Raw genomic sequence first — 13,567 nt, 5'->3', positions numbered from 1 at the left:
CGTTATCATGATTTCATACGGGATACTCTACCTGTGCTGCTAGAACATGTGCCTTTACAAGTACGACACAACATGTGGTTCATGCACGATGGAGCTCCTGCACATTTCAGTCGAAGTGTTCGTACGCTTCTCAACAACAGATTCGGTGACCGATGGATTGGTAGAGGCGGGCCAATTCCATGGCTTCCACGCTCTCCTGACCTCAACCCTCTTGACTTTCATTTATGGGGGCATTTGAAAGCTCTTGTCTACGCAACCCCGGTACCAAGTGTAGAGACTCTTCGTGCCCGTATTGTGGACGGCTGTGATACAATACGCCATTCGCCAGGGCTGCATCAGGGATTCCATGCGATGGAGGGTGGATGCATGTATCCTCGCTAACGGAGGACATTTTGAACATTTCCTGTAACAAAGCGTTTGAAGTCACGCTGGTACGCTCTGTTGCTGTGTTTCCATTCCATGATTAATGTGTTTTGAAGAGAAGTAATAAAATGAGCTCTAACATGGAAAGTAAGCGTTCCGACACATGTCCACATAACATACTTTCTTCCTTTGTGTGTGAGGAATGTTTCCTGAAAGTTTGGCCGTACCTTTTTGTAACACCCTGTATTGTAACTTTTTCCTCGTGGAGGAGGAAATGTGCAGTCTGTAGAACAAACACAGGATTTACGCAATCCAAACAGATCTGTAGTACTGTCAAGCAAGGGAAGCGTTATCGTGTTCTCCTGCACTATTTGCACAAACCTTCAATTCCGTTTCTCACTCGCAGCTGCCACTGCATACGCTCACGTGGCAATTTTTTGTTTAATTGCTCTCGTGTTTGTCAACTTATCGTCCCTTTCGGCAATAGGGATACAATGCTTTTTTTTACAGTATTTACACATAAAAACTAATCTTACGTTTTTATGTCCGTAAGAACTTTCTTTTCCTACTGATTGTCAACTACTGTCTCTTCCAGTAAGATAAAGGGAGTTATTTTCGTGGTGTATTTCGTGATAATTTGTGCTTCTGCGCAGCGGGCATCCCTATGCAAGGAGAAGGTTGGCCTGTGTTGTGGTAGTTCCGTGTTTCCTGCCAAATGGCACAATATGCCGGTTTCTGTTCCACTGCGCTTAAAGTCAACAATACAAAACTTTTTCTCCTTCCTACTTTACGTTTCGTTAAATACTATGGTGGTTATTGCATCGTCTGTGTATTTTTGCTACTCCTTGGAAACTTTTGAAGGTAAGCGATTTATTTTACGGTATGCTATAGTCATTGATACAGTGAACGTAATCATTCATTGCAATTACTCGTGTAGCGTCAGTTACGCTTGATAATGCTTAAGGGGAACAGTGAACTTCTTAGCAAATTCCACTCAATAGAATGGTGTCTTTGCATGCTCTCCTATTTTGCCCAGTTGTATGGATTTTAAGCAAGATATCAGTTTAGTGTACTAAAGCAAAGTTATTGCTAATACTGTGTTCTACAGGTCTTACTTTTAAATTTTGTTTCAACATATCACGAAGTTCCCTACATGTATTTACATTATCACTAAATTACATATTTACATTTATTTCATGTCACATACAAGATGTCAGAGGAGCGTTCAAAATACCACAGGTATACTATTCAGCAACTTCTAGCAGCTGTTGAATGAGCGAAAGTTAATAACGTTTCTATATACCGAGCTTCAGGCAGATGGGTGTTCCGTGGAGCACATTAAAAGACTGCCACAGCAGATCCCGTAAATTAGGAAGACCATTTGCTCTAACGCCAGATTTTGAGAAAGAAGACCAAAACTACATTATAAAGATGCAAGAACTGGGTTTCAGGTTGACTTATGATGGTGAGAAAAGTAAAATACGAATTAGCGAAACGAGCTTGTCATGGAAATTTCTTAAACTCCGAAAAAGGAACTGCCAGCAAATGGTGGTGGTTGAGGTAGACTACGAGGTACAATCTTACTTTGCGGACTCCTGAGAACCTTGCCGCTTACAGGGCCTCTATGGCAAATGAAGAGATGATTCGTGCTTTCTTTCCCAAAAGACAGAAGATCATTGGCTTTGTGGTACATGCCATAAATCTTACTCAAAAAGAATGAAGCTAAATGGAGCAAATGTTCGTTTAGCTTAACACCACACCATGTGCTCTGCCAGCATTCCGTCTCAGAGGAGGATTTTTGTATGTGCGACAACCGTTCGAGGATTCGTAAGCAGCAATGTCTTGAAGTATGTTATAACAATAATAAAGCCTATTATCACCTGTATGGCCATTTGTGTTGTTACTTTGTAAAAAAAAGTAATGTAATAAATTTGATGCAAAATACCGTAATTACGAATTATTACGAAATTAGATTACTATCATCACAAAGTTACCTACCTATATCTCGAAAGTACATACTTTTATCGTTTGGAATATGCCGCGATATTTCTTCAGTAGCACTGTATAAATAAGAAACACAGTCTAAAACCGCTGTATTACGTCCGATTCCTAGCAGATAAGTGTTCATAAAAGATTAATTTCACGAACATCAGAAGCAAGTAGCAAAGTAACAAATTTATGATGAATACATCTCCTTTTACTCTATACGAATTTCACAGGCAAGTTTGGCACCCGCTTCCCACTTGAGCCTCGTGCCCAATACTTTACAAGAGGAACAGCCGCGTACGGAGATACTGCCCTAATTATTGACATCTATTTACAGAGTGTGTTCATGCAGCTAGGGACTATACTCGCAGCATGAGTCTATGAAGTAGTTGGCAGGATATTTCCAGGCAGCAGGAATTGTTCTCGATGGAGGAGTGAGACAAAGTGTGTCCCACAACGTAGGGGGGGGGGGGGCTCTATAGGCGTAGGGAAGCCAACCCTCCTAGAGGAGTAAATCCCAAAAAAATCCAGGTCCTCCAAGTCGGGGGTTGGGTGTGAGGCTAAGAACCTTACCCCGAAAAAAATGCTGTTGCGGACACTATACACATGTCTCGGAACGGAAAGGATTGCCTGTTGGCAACACGAATATTCGGATTGCCACCTGGAATGTGAGGACACTCAAGAGCCCTGGCAAGCCACGATAAATTGGGAATGAACTAGATACGTATCAAGTGAAAATAGCAGCAGTATCAAAAACTAAATCGAAAGGGCAAGGTATGATAGCGTCGGGGGAACATTAAATGATGTATAGAGGTGGAGATACAGGCCTTTATGGCACTGGTTTCCTTCTACGTAGGTCTATGAAGGCTAATGTAATTGGTTTTACGGCAATAAGTGACAGAATGTGTTCTCTAAGGACAAGGGCAAGAATTTTTACGTTTCAATAGTGAATTTCTACGCTCCCACGGAGGAGGCAGATGAAGACGCAAAGGATATATTTTATGCCAAATTGGAAGAAGAAATTGGTAAAATTCAAAGGCACGATGTGAAAATAATACTTGGAGAACTAAATGCAAAAAATGGGAAAGAAGAGGTATATAGAAGTATAATAGGAAAGGAAAGCCTACACAATGACAGTAATGATAATGGCCTCAGACTGATAGACTTCACCAGCGGGAAGAACATGATAATAAAAAGCATCTATCACCCAAGGAAAGATATTAATAAATGTGCATGGGTATCACTAGATGTAAACACAAGAAACCAAATAGATCACGTACTCATAGACAAAAGGCATGCATCAGATATTATGGAAGTTAGCAACAGCAGAGAGGCAGACGGAGACACAGACCACTACTTAGTACGAATTAGACGTGGGCAGAAGATAGATTTGTAAGAAACCAAAGGAATAAGATAAGAATGAAACACAATATGCAAAGACTTAAACCAAAGGAAACACGGGAAGAATACAGGAAGAAACTAAGTGGGAGTCGTTGAAAACTGCCATTAGCGTAGCTGCAGAAGAGATACTGGGGAGAAAACAACGCAAAAGGATGGTTAAGTGGTTCGAAAAGGAATGCTTAACGGTAATACACAAGAGAAATGAAGTGAGACGGAGAATGTTGCAAAGGAACACGAGGTTAGCGGCAGAAGAATACAGAGAAATGACGAAAAGAGCGGATAAGCTTTGTAAGGTAAAGAAAAGGCAGCATGAAAGGAGAAGAATAGAGCAGCTGGACGAAATGGGAGACAATAAAGAGATCAGAAGGTTCTATGGAAGAACAAGAGATTTGAAGAAAGGTTTTCCACCTCGAGCAGTTTTTTTATAAGGATAAGGACGGAAATCTAATAGGAGATAAAAGCAAAGTCCTAGACAGGTGGCAAAAGCATTTTACCGAACTGCTTGACGGGAAAGAAGGGGATAAAGAGGAAGGAACCGTGATTGAGAATGGAAGGGTACAGGACTCAGAATTGGAATCAGAGTTAGATGTAGAGGATCGGGAAGAGGTAGTAGTACCAGAGCTATAGGAAGTGAAGAATGCTATCAAGAGCCTAAAAATAATAAAGCAGCAGGAGAAGACGGCATAGAGAACTAATTATTAAAATATGGGGGAAAGAAAATGGAGGAGGCAGTCCATGAATTGATAAGGGAAATATGGATAACGGTGGTAATGCCTAAGGATTGGAACATGGGAATTGCCTATCCCTTACACAAGAACGGCGACAAGTCAGAATGTAGTAAATTATCGTGGAATCACTTTCCTGGACGTAACATATAAGACATTTAGTAACATTGTAGCCTCCGGACTTGAACGGGTGATATAAGAGATATTAGGGGACTATCAGGCTGGAGTTAGGAGGAACAGATCCACGATGGATCAGATATTTTTATTAAGACAAGTGCTAGAGAAGTCTTATGAGTATAGCAAGCAAGTACATTGGTTGTACATTGATTTTAAAAAATCGCACGACAGCCTACACGAGAAGAAAAATATGCAGATCATGAAAGAATTTACAATCCCACTAAAATTGATCAATTTAACGGAAATGACAATGAAAGCAACAGTGTGTAAAGCAAGAATATAGGAACTGTCTGGTGAATTCCAAGTACAGAGGGGGCTATGACAGGGAGATGTGATCTCTACGATGGTATTTAATTTAGTGTTAGAAAAGGTGATGCGGCAAATGCCAATAAACCCAGGAGGAACAATATTTAATCGACAAGTTCAAGTGGTAGCATATGCGGAAGACGTAGCATTAACGGCAAGGAATGTAAAAGCACTAAAGGGGAAATACGATACGTTAGAGGAAGCAGCAAGAGAAGTAGGTTTAGAAGTAAACATAAGCAAAACAAAGTATATGGTGATGGGGGAGTCCAATATAAAAGGACAAAAGAATTGAATAGTAATGAATGGGAAAGAATATGAAAGAGTGAAAACATTTTAATATTTATGTTCTGTAATAACGAAGGACAATAAAGTAGCAGGAGGAAATCAAGAAAGGATAGCGAGTGGAAATCGTTGTTATTTTGCCTTGCAGAATGTATTTAATTCCAGGAATGTTAGTAGAAATAAAAAAATCAAAATATACACGACCATATTAAGACCTATAGTAATATATGGATCAGAAGGATGGGTATTGACATTAAAGGAGGAGAACTGGTTATTGAGATGGGAAAGAAAGATACTAAGAAGAATTTTTGGAGCAGTGAGAGAGGAAGATGGCTGGAGAGTAAGGACAAATGTAGAACTACAAACACTTATTGGACAGATTGATACTGTTGTTAAGATTAAGCAGGGAAGAATAGGATACAGAGAATGCCAGTAACTCGGAGTGTCAAGAAAGTTTTCATGGGAAAACCTGACTGAGGAAGGAGAAGAGGTAGACCCTGGAAAATGTGGCTGGACGATATGGAAGAAGATCTAAAGGCGATGGGAATAAGAAATTGGAAGGCGATGGACAGAGAAGAATGGAGGCAGGTGATACAGGAGGAAAAGGTTCTTGAAGGACTGTGGAGCCAACCAAGAAGAAGAAGAAGGATTTTGATAAAAAATTAAACTAACTGTGTTCATAGTAAAGTATCGAAAAAATTTCATTTTCATGTATTCGTTAAAACACCTTTGAAATTATGAAACAGTCGTTCAAAGGAAAATGCATAATGTACAGTCGTATAAGAATAGTAACAAATTTAAGGAATTTGATCACGGACAGTTCCTGAGCGCAACTGCTTTGCGTGTCCATGATGCGTCTGCGTAGACGTCTGTATGGCAACGCCTCATCATAGCTCTAAAGACGGCTACTGTTTTCGCCTACAGCCGTTTGCGCTTCGGATTTGGATGTTATCAAAAGCGCTGCCAGGTGTCAAGGATAGGAGGACAAGATGGGAAACATACATACCCACACCAACTCACCCACCCACATACACACGGTGACTCAAATTCATTTTTATAATATGTATAAGTTTTTGGTTTAACATTCTTCTCCATTTATACGATCTTGAAGTATGAAAGAGAAGAAACTGAAACTTACTGGCAGATTAAAACTGTGTGCGCGACCGAGACTCGAACTCGGGACCTTTGCCTTTCGCGTGCAAGTGCTCCACCATCTGAGCTACCGAAGCACGACTCACGCCCGGTCTCACAGCTTTACTTCTGCCAGTATTTTGTCTCCTACCTTCCAAAGCTGTGAGACCGGGCGTGAGTCGTGCTTCGGTAGCTCAGATGGTAGAGCACTTGCCCGCGAAAGGCAAAGGTCCCGAGTTCGAGTCTCGGTCGGGCACACAGTTTTAATCTCCCAGGAAGTTTCATATCAGCGCACACTCCGCTGCAGAGTGAAAATCTCATTCAAGAGAAGAAACTGATTGCAGCGAGGTATCTCATCAGATGACACTGGAACTCTGTTTGCTTCTGGCGATCTATTATCTTTCTGTGTTGGCTTAGGTGTCAACGATAAGTAGATAGATCAGAAAAGAGTTCATTGTATACTGAATAATAATGATTTTCACAACAGCTCTATGTCACTTAATTAAAACGACCAATTGAAGTCTAACAACAGATAATCCGCAGGTTGTTTTACACCTGAGGATGTCTACCGTAAATTGCTGTTTTTAATAAAATAAGATATCATGACTGTTCAAAAATATTCCGAAGCCATAAACTACCGCCTCCTTACCATAATGTGTCCAGTGTATTAGGTGAAATGTATCTGTGCTCAGCGGAAAAGTTTAAATAACGGAAGGACTTAAGATTTTGTACAAATAGGTACATCGAAAGATAATGGCAACTGTTATGCCTAAGGACCCCTTTAAAATGGCCACAAAAATTCTGCTGCTGATAACATGTTCAAATGACACCATTTCCGGTAGGCCTGCAAGGAATTTCCAATAAAATTGTTTTGGTAGATTTTTGTTATATAAAAATCCCAATACACACACGTTTGTGGAAAAATGTTGTAAGAGAGATTACAAAAGGTATCTGAGGAATTTCCGATAAAACTGCTTTCGTTACGTTTCATTATATGAAACTTTCATAGACTTCATATCTTTGTTTACCTCGTCAAATAAAAATGGAGCACAATATGCAAATATGCACATTCATCGTTTTCCTAAAGTTGGAAACAGTACACCGTGAGCTGTCGCCCACATACACGAATGCAGCTCGTTTCTTAAGATAATACTCTACTTGTGTGTAAAAGGAAATTTTGAATAACGGTACTTGGATATTCCAACACCCCACTTATAAAATTTCTTCGTTACCGGTGAAAGTATATGCCTTTGGTTGGGTTTTAAATAGAAACAAATGAAACCTTTACCCTGTGAGTTGAACTCCAGCTTTAATATGAATTTACTCACTTAGAACTATGCCCTGAAATGAAAAACTTTTTAGTTGGACCTGCGTTTAAACACAAAAGTCATTCTGTGCTCTGTCTGCCCTGCATAATCTAATATGGTGACAAACTTACTTGGGATGCTGAAAGATTATTCACTCATATTTCCGCTTATGGAGTGTGGAGGCTATCTTAAATATGTGTAATTAGAATTTTGGAAAGCCGTGGTAGAAAAGACGCGCAAAATTGTTTGCTTGGGTGGAAGAAACAGTTAAACAATATCCTTATGAAGTCAGGCAAAAACTGAATTCACGTAATGCACAACCATGTGTGACTGATGAACTATATACTTAATCAATTGTGGCTACAAAGGTAGTGAGAGAAAACTTTGAGGGGTAGTGTACAATACTATAAAGATCATGAGCTGCAAGGATATCCATATGGTCATGAATATGCATGGAATCAGTGTTCAGCCGTTAAACATGTCTTAATTTACATACTGGACGAGCGGCGCTGGCTCTAATAGTGCCCTAAAACGCACACATAAAAAGTTCGGATTCAAATGCATGAGTAATGGAACTGCGAGTACTGTGAACGTAATCACTGGTGTCACTGGTAGACTTCGTCAGACACTGACCAGAGCAGCATGCCAGGAACCAACAACAGAAGCTACAGTAATCATATGCCACACTCAGGGCTGACAAGCAAAGTAGTTGTGTGGATTCTACATTTAAAGGGTCGTGATTTAAGGCTACAGTACTGCAGCAGTGCCAGTTGGAGCCCAGCTAACAACGTTATCACACCTGGTGTCACATTAAACATCCAGTGTCAGGTTACACACCTGGGCACCGCAATTCACCCCCATTCCACTCTCCTCGAGGAACTGCTGGAAATTGATCAAGGTCACCCAGGAGAAACCCCCAAACACCTTAAGGAATCATGTGAGGTATATTCATGGTCATGACGAAACTTGATACCCATACATCTGAGGCAAGTGGATTACTCGATATGTGTCACATGACATAAAATTGGTAAGAGAACCCTCCAACCTGCCTCAGCACGTTAAAATAGTGGGATATCCCTCCCATCTCCCTGTCTGTCTCAGCTAATTTGAGCCCAATAGAAAGGTAGGAAACCAAGAAGACCAATAACATTCGTGCTCCTCTCCTCCCCCTTATCAACGTCGTAACTAGCAACACTGTGTAGTCTTCTTCAATCGAGGTCTGAGCATTATATAGGAAAAAAATGGTAGTTGTCTCGCTTCCAGCTGCCTAGTTTCGAATACTTTTCACGACCACCCAACTACCCACTTCCCACTACTCACTTCCCCCAATCGAAATAGACGCATATAATCATTATAAATAGGAAAATTTTTACAACTTTTGTCAGATTCGCGAGTAAGAAAAACAAATATTCTCATTCAAAAACTTCATTATTTTCTGCATATAAATCTACTCACAGGAGACAACCCTTTTTCTGTTTGTTTGGAGTAGTTTTATAAAATCCAGTTTAATTTTTAACTTATAATTCACATCTACATTGGAATCCTCTAATTCTCTCTCCAGGTAGGAACTTGACATTTTCAAAGAAGGTATTTTTTCGAATTCTAACACATATCACATTTTTCACTGCAGGTCGTCTAGCAGAGAGCACTTGGGGAGTTTAATTAGGCCTCTTATTTCTTGCATAACACAACTGCTATAACACTCCACATCTTCCTTGGTTTAAGTTTACAACTTTCACAAATGAGTGTCCATTAAATACAGTTACTCCATATGATCTAATCTCTGCAAACAGTTGTGTTGCTAAGGTACAATATAATCACTCTTTTCAAGTGGATCTATTTGGCAAAGGAGTTTTACAAACAGATTTTTCATGTGTCGTTTAATGTAGTAAACTTTCTGATTCCACTTGTTTTGGCCAGTACTCTATGTGATCAGTTTCCATTACTGCTTACTATAACTGTGGCTACTTCATATTCCCCAGTCGCAGCCAAATGTCGCCATACACTGTGTTTAAAGCTGTATGTAAACCTTGCTTGCACATCTGCAATAAATTCTTCTTCTTCCAATTGCAGTTTTACATTTTGCAGACACAACAAATTAACTGTGTCTAGGGGAGTAATTCCTTAATAGGGAATGCCTTCAACCGGTTCAACAGGTTGGTTCTTTTTCTTAGGACTTGTGAAATAACATTGTGTATGGAACCAAGCCTAATTACACAATATTTGTATTTGATTGTATTGTGTAAAACAATGTCCTGGTCTCAGAGAAATATATTCCCTACTTCAATATATCAATTCTGTGCAATACTTATATTGTCGTTGTTGGAATCAGTGTTAAGAATCTTCACATAGTTTACAGGCACATGATTAAAACTGTATGCAAACTGAACGTAATTTATAGGCTTTTCTCAGCCTTTAGTGTCTGAAAGTGTGATCTGCTCAGCAGTCCATTTTAGGCTTCTCACACTACCACAGTAGACAGTCTGCAGAACGCTGTTAAGCACCAGGCAGCAGCTGTTCTGTAAGCTATTTGTTAGCTGAAACGAATGGATGTGATTGACACAGAGTACAGTGGAGGACATTGTAAACACTGCTTTTTGAGAGTTTAAAATTCTTAAACATTCTTGCACAGGATCAAACACACAATCCATTTTTCAGTTGTATATTGCAGCCTCCAGTCTGGTGATACTATGCTCTTTACCCAAGGAGGATATAAAACTTTCTCGTAATTCCATGAGTGGACACTTCATAAAATCTATATGGTGCTTACCGATAATCTTTTTAATGCCTGGGCTTGCAATTTGAGATATTAACTTATTATTCATTTTTACTTTGCAATTGGAGACCATCCACATTCATCAATCTGTTCCAACTGTCTTAGCATTGTCCACAATCACATTACTGTTTCTTTGGCAGTCTCCTTCCATTCAGAAGTCATGATTTGGTATTAGATAGTCACACATGTCAATTTTATAAAAACATTCACAGAAAATCTTGCGTTATGTCCAAATCCTATATGTAATAATCATCTATATGTAGCTGCTGCTATATTCCAGGTGGCTCTACAATCAGACATCCACTTTAAAGTCGGTTAGTTCCACTTTACATGGTATAGCCACATAATTTTATATGTCTTCGAACTGGTTTTCAGTGCTTCCTTGCCAATTTTTTTCAGTATTTCTCATGCTGTCACACTGTCATTTCCATGTAGAAGAAAGGTAGCTTTGCCTATACAACATGTCTTGCAGTGACGAACTTTTAGAATTTGTTATGTAGATAGTAAACGACCCACGTATCTCCTTCTTTATCATTATTCTCGGTCCATCTCCAACTGTTCTTGGCAGTTCCCTCTGTGACAGATTGAAACTACCACAGTGTTATCACTAAATGGTTCTATAATAGGCATTGCTAAGGAGCATAATGTTTTAGACGTAAGCTAATTTGCCAATGTCAGTAGCAAGTTTGTCCAGGTTCAACAGTGATAAAAACAAACCAAAGCGTTAATGGCTCAGTATCGCGTTCCTCCCTAATAGCTGAAGGTTGTTTAGCCATTTGGAGGAATCCAATTGATCATAGAAGACTGTCAGGCAGCCTTTTACATATTCTAAATATCCAAGACGGCACAACTTCCTTCAGATGATCTTGTGGTCATGTCTTCCAAACTTCGTTGTACTAACAGTCAAATTGTATACTCGTAGCCAAATCGCCCTATAAGTTCGGAAGAAAATTTCTAAAAGGCAAGATCCCTAGTAATGCATCTATATCGGTAACTAATTTTGGTAAGACTTCGTCACCATCTTCGTATCCTACGTTCTACAAAATCAGATAATCTCCTCCATATGCCTTTATTACACTGCAGGTCGCCCCCATTCTGACACAATGTCAGGGATGTAGACTCAGGTACCAGAAGACCTAGAACAGCGATATGCACTTACACGAATGGTGGTAGTATCGCGTACAGGAGGCATTAAAGGACAGTGCGTTGTCGTTTGTACTCAGAAGATTCATGTGAAAAGGTTTCCGATGTGATTATGGCCGCACGACTGTGTTTTACAGACTTTGAATACTGAATGGTAGTACTGAGGAGAGCATATTAAAAATTCGAGAAGCGCAAAAAAGTAAATTTTCGATGGACTGCAATTTGTAATACCGTAACGAAATACTAATTGAATAAATGAGATAATTTAACCTTCAAATAGCTGTTGTAGGCACAATTCCGGCTGTGTGACTTTTCTAAAATTTTCATTGCTTATTTCGGAATAGAGGGATAAAGTTTCCGAGTTTTTACAAAGGCGACAAATACAAAGATGAAAGTACAAAGTCTTTTTAATGTACACATTAAAATTTATTTTTTCCATTTATCTTTTATATTTAACATTGATTACTAAAACGTTAAAACGTTATGCCTACTTTACTGTTCATTTTTCAATAATGTACTACAATATGACACTTTCGTGCCATACTTTTCCATAACAGTTTGATAAACAGAAGTACAAAATATCAACAGACGCTGTTGACATATAACAAAATATCGGCTATAAAAATACTAATGTTGATCACTATCAAAAGTCGTTATAGTATTCTCGTGGCACATTAAAATGCCTCATAAGATGGAAGACGTATATCTCTTCTTTGCTGACCATGTTCTTCTTTCTCAATGTGGCTGCTTTCCTTTCGTGGCTGCAGTTTTTTTTATTTCTGTAGCTAAGGCTCTGCACGACTTCAATTGCAAGTGTCCTTTACTAACAATAATATCTTATAAAAAAATTTTAGAAACCAGCTTTCGCTAAGCATTTATTTTGAAAGGGTTCATAAATAGCAAGGTTTTTAGTGTACTTGACATGAGATCCTTTGTTTTTCAATCTTTATTTAATGTCTTGACGATGTCATGTTGTTCAAGCACTTCATATTCAGTAGCTGAAGGAATATCTTCCTATTTTCAGTAGTATTTATCCACAATAGCCAACGGCCTTGCCGCAGTGGTAACACCGGTTCCCGTCAGATCACCGAAGTTCAGCGCTGTCGGGCTGGGCTAGCACTTGCATGGGTGACCATCCGTTCTGCCGAGCGCTGTTGGCAAGCGGGCTGCAATCAAGCCTTGTGAGGCAAACTGAGGAGCTACTTGATTCAGAAGTAGCGGCTCCGGTCTCGGAAACTGACAACGGACGGGAGAGCGGTGTGATGACCGCATGCAGCTCCATATCCGCATAGAGTGAAGCATGTGGGCTGAGGATGACACGGCGGCCAGTAGGTACTTTTGGGTCCTCATGGCCTGTGCGGGAGGAGTTATTTATCCACAATACCAAATACTCTGTGACTACAAATAGGGATGTAATGTACCAGCTTATTAAATTTTCTGCTTTCTTCCAAGAAGGCCATAAGTGTGCACATCATTACTGTGTTTTTATTTTGAGTGGTACAGGTGTCAGAAAATAAATTAATTTAATTTGGACCATTTTCAATTTTCAATTTGGGGTGAAAATAAGATTTCTGAGAAAGTGTACTACAGCAGAAGGGAATTGGTTGCTTTATTTCGCCCCTTATGTTTCAAACTAAGCATAAAACGCAATCCGTTCGTTTGTCTGTGCTCGGAAATTAATCAGAATGCACAAATTATAAAGCCACATCTTCCTTGAATAGAATGCATCACCATAGTGCTTTGGTATTGACATATTCTGTTGTATATGGAAACATACCTAAACCACATTCACATTTTCCACCTTCCTTGTTACATAGTACATTTTTGCACAATGTTTGAGCAACGTGTGGGTTGTAATTAATTGATTTTTGCCTCCAGATCTTCTTCATTTTGTGAATCTGTCTTTGAGCTTGACACATTACGACACATACGGGTACGGTTTGGCTATCTTTTTATCCTTACCCTGTACT

At 39.5% G+C, this 13,567-nt stretch overlaps 1 pseudogene; it reads left to right on the top strand.

Moving 5' to 3' along the window:
• Window positions 1–12,639: 12,639 nt before the first annotated feature.
• LOC126177649 (5S ribosomal RNA) lies at window positions 12,640–12,757 on the top strand (annotated as a pseudogene).
• The last annotated feature ends 810 nt before the right edge of the window (window positions 12,758–13,567 follow it).

The sequence above is a fragment of the Schistocerca cancellata genome, chromosome 3 (assembly GCF_023864275.1).
Source record: "Schistocerca cancellata isolate TAMUIC-IGC-003103 chromosome 3, iqSchCanc2.1, whole genome shotgun sequence".
Classification (NCBI taxonomy): Eukaryota; Metazoa; Arthropoda; class Insecta; order Orthoptera; family Acrididae; genus Schistocerca; species Schistocerca cancellata.
The sequence above is the reverse complement of the archived record's forward strand: the minus strand, read 5'-3'. Positions and strand labels throughout refer to the sequence as shown.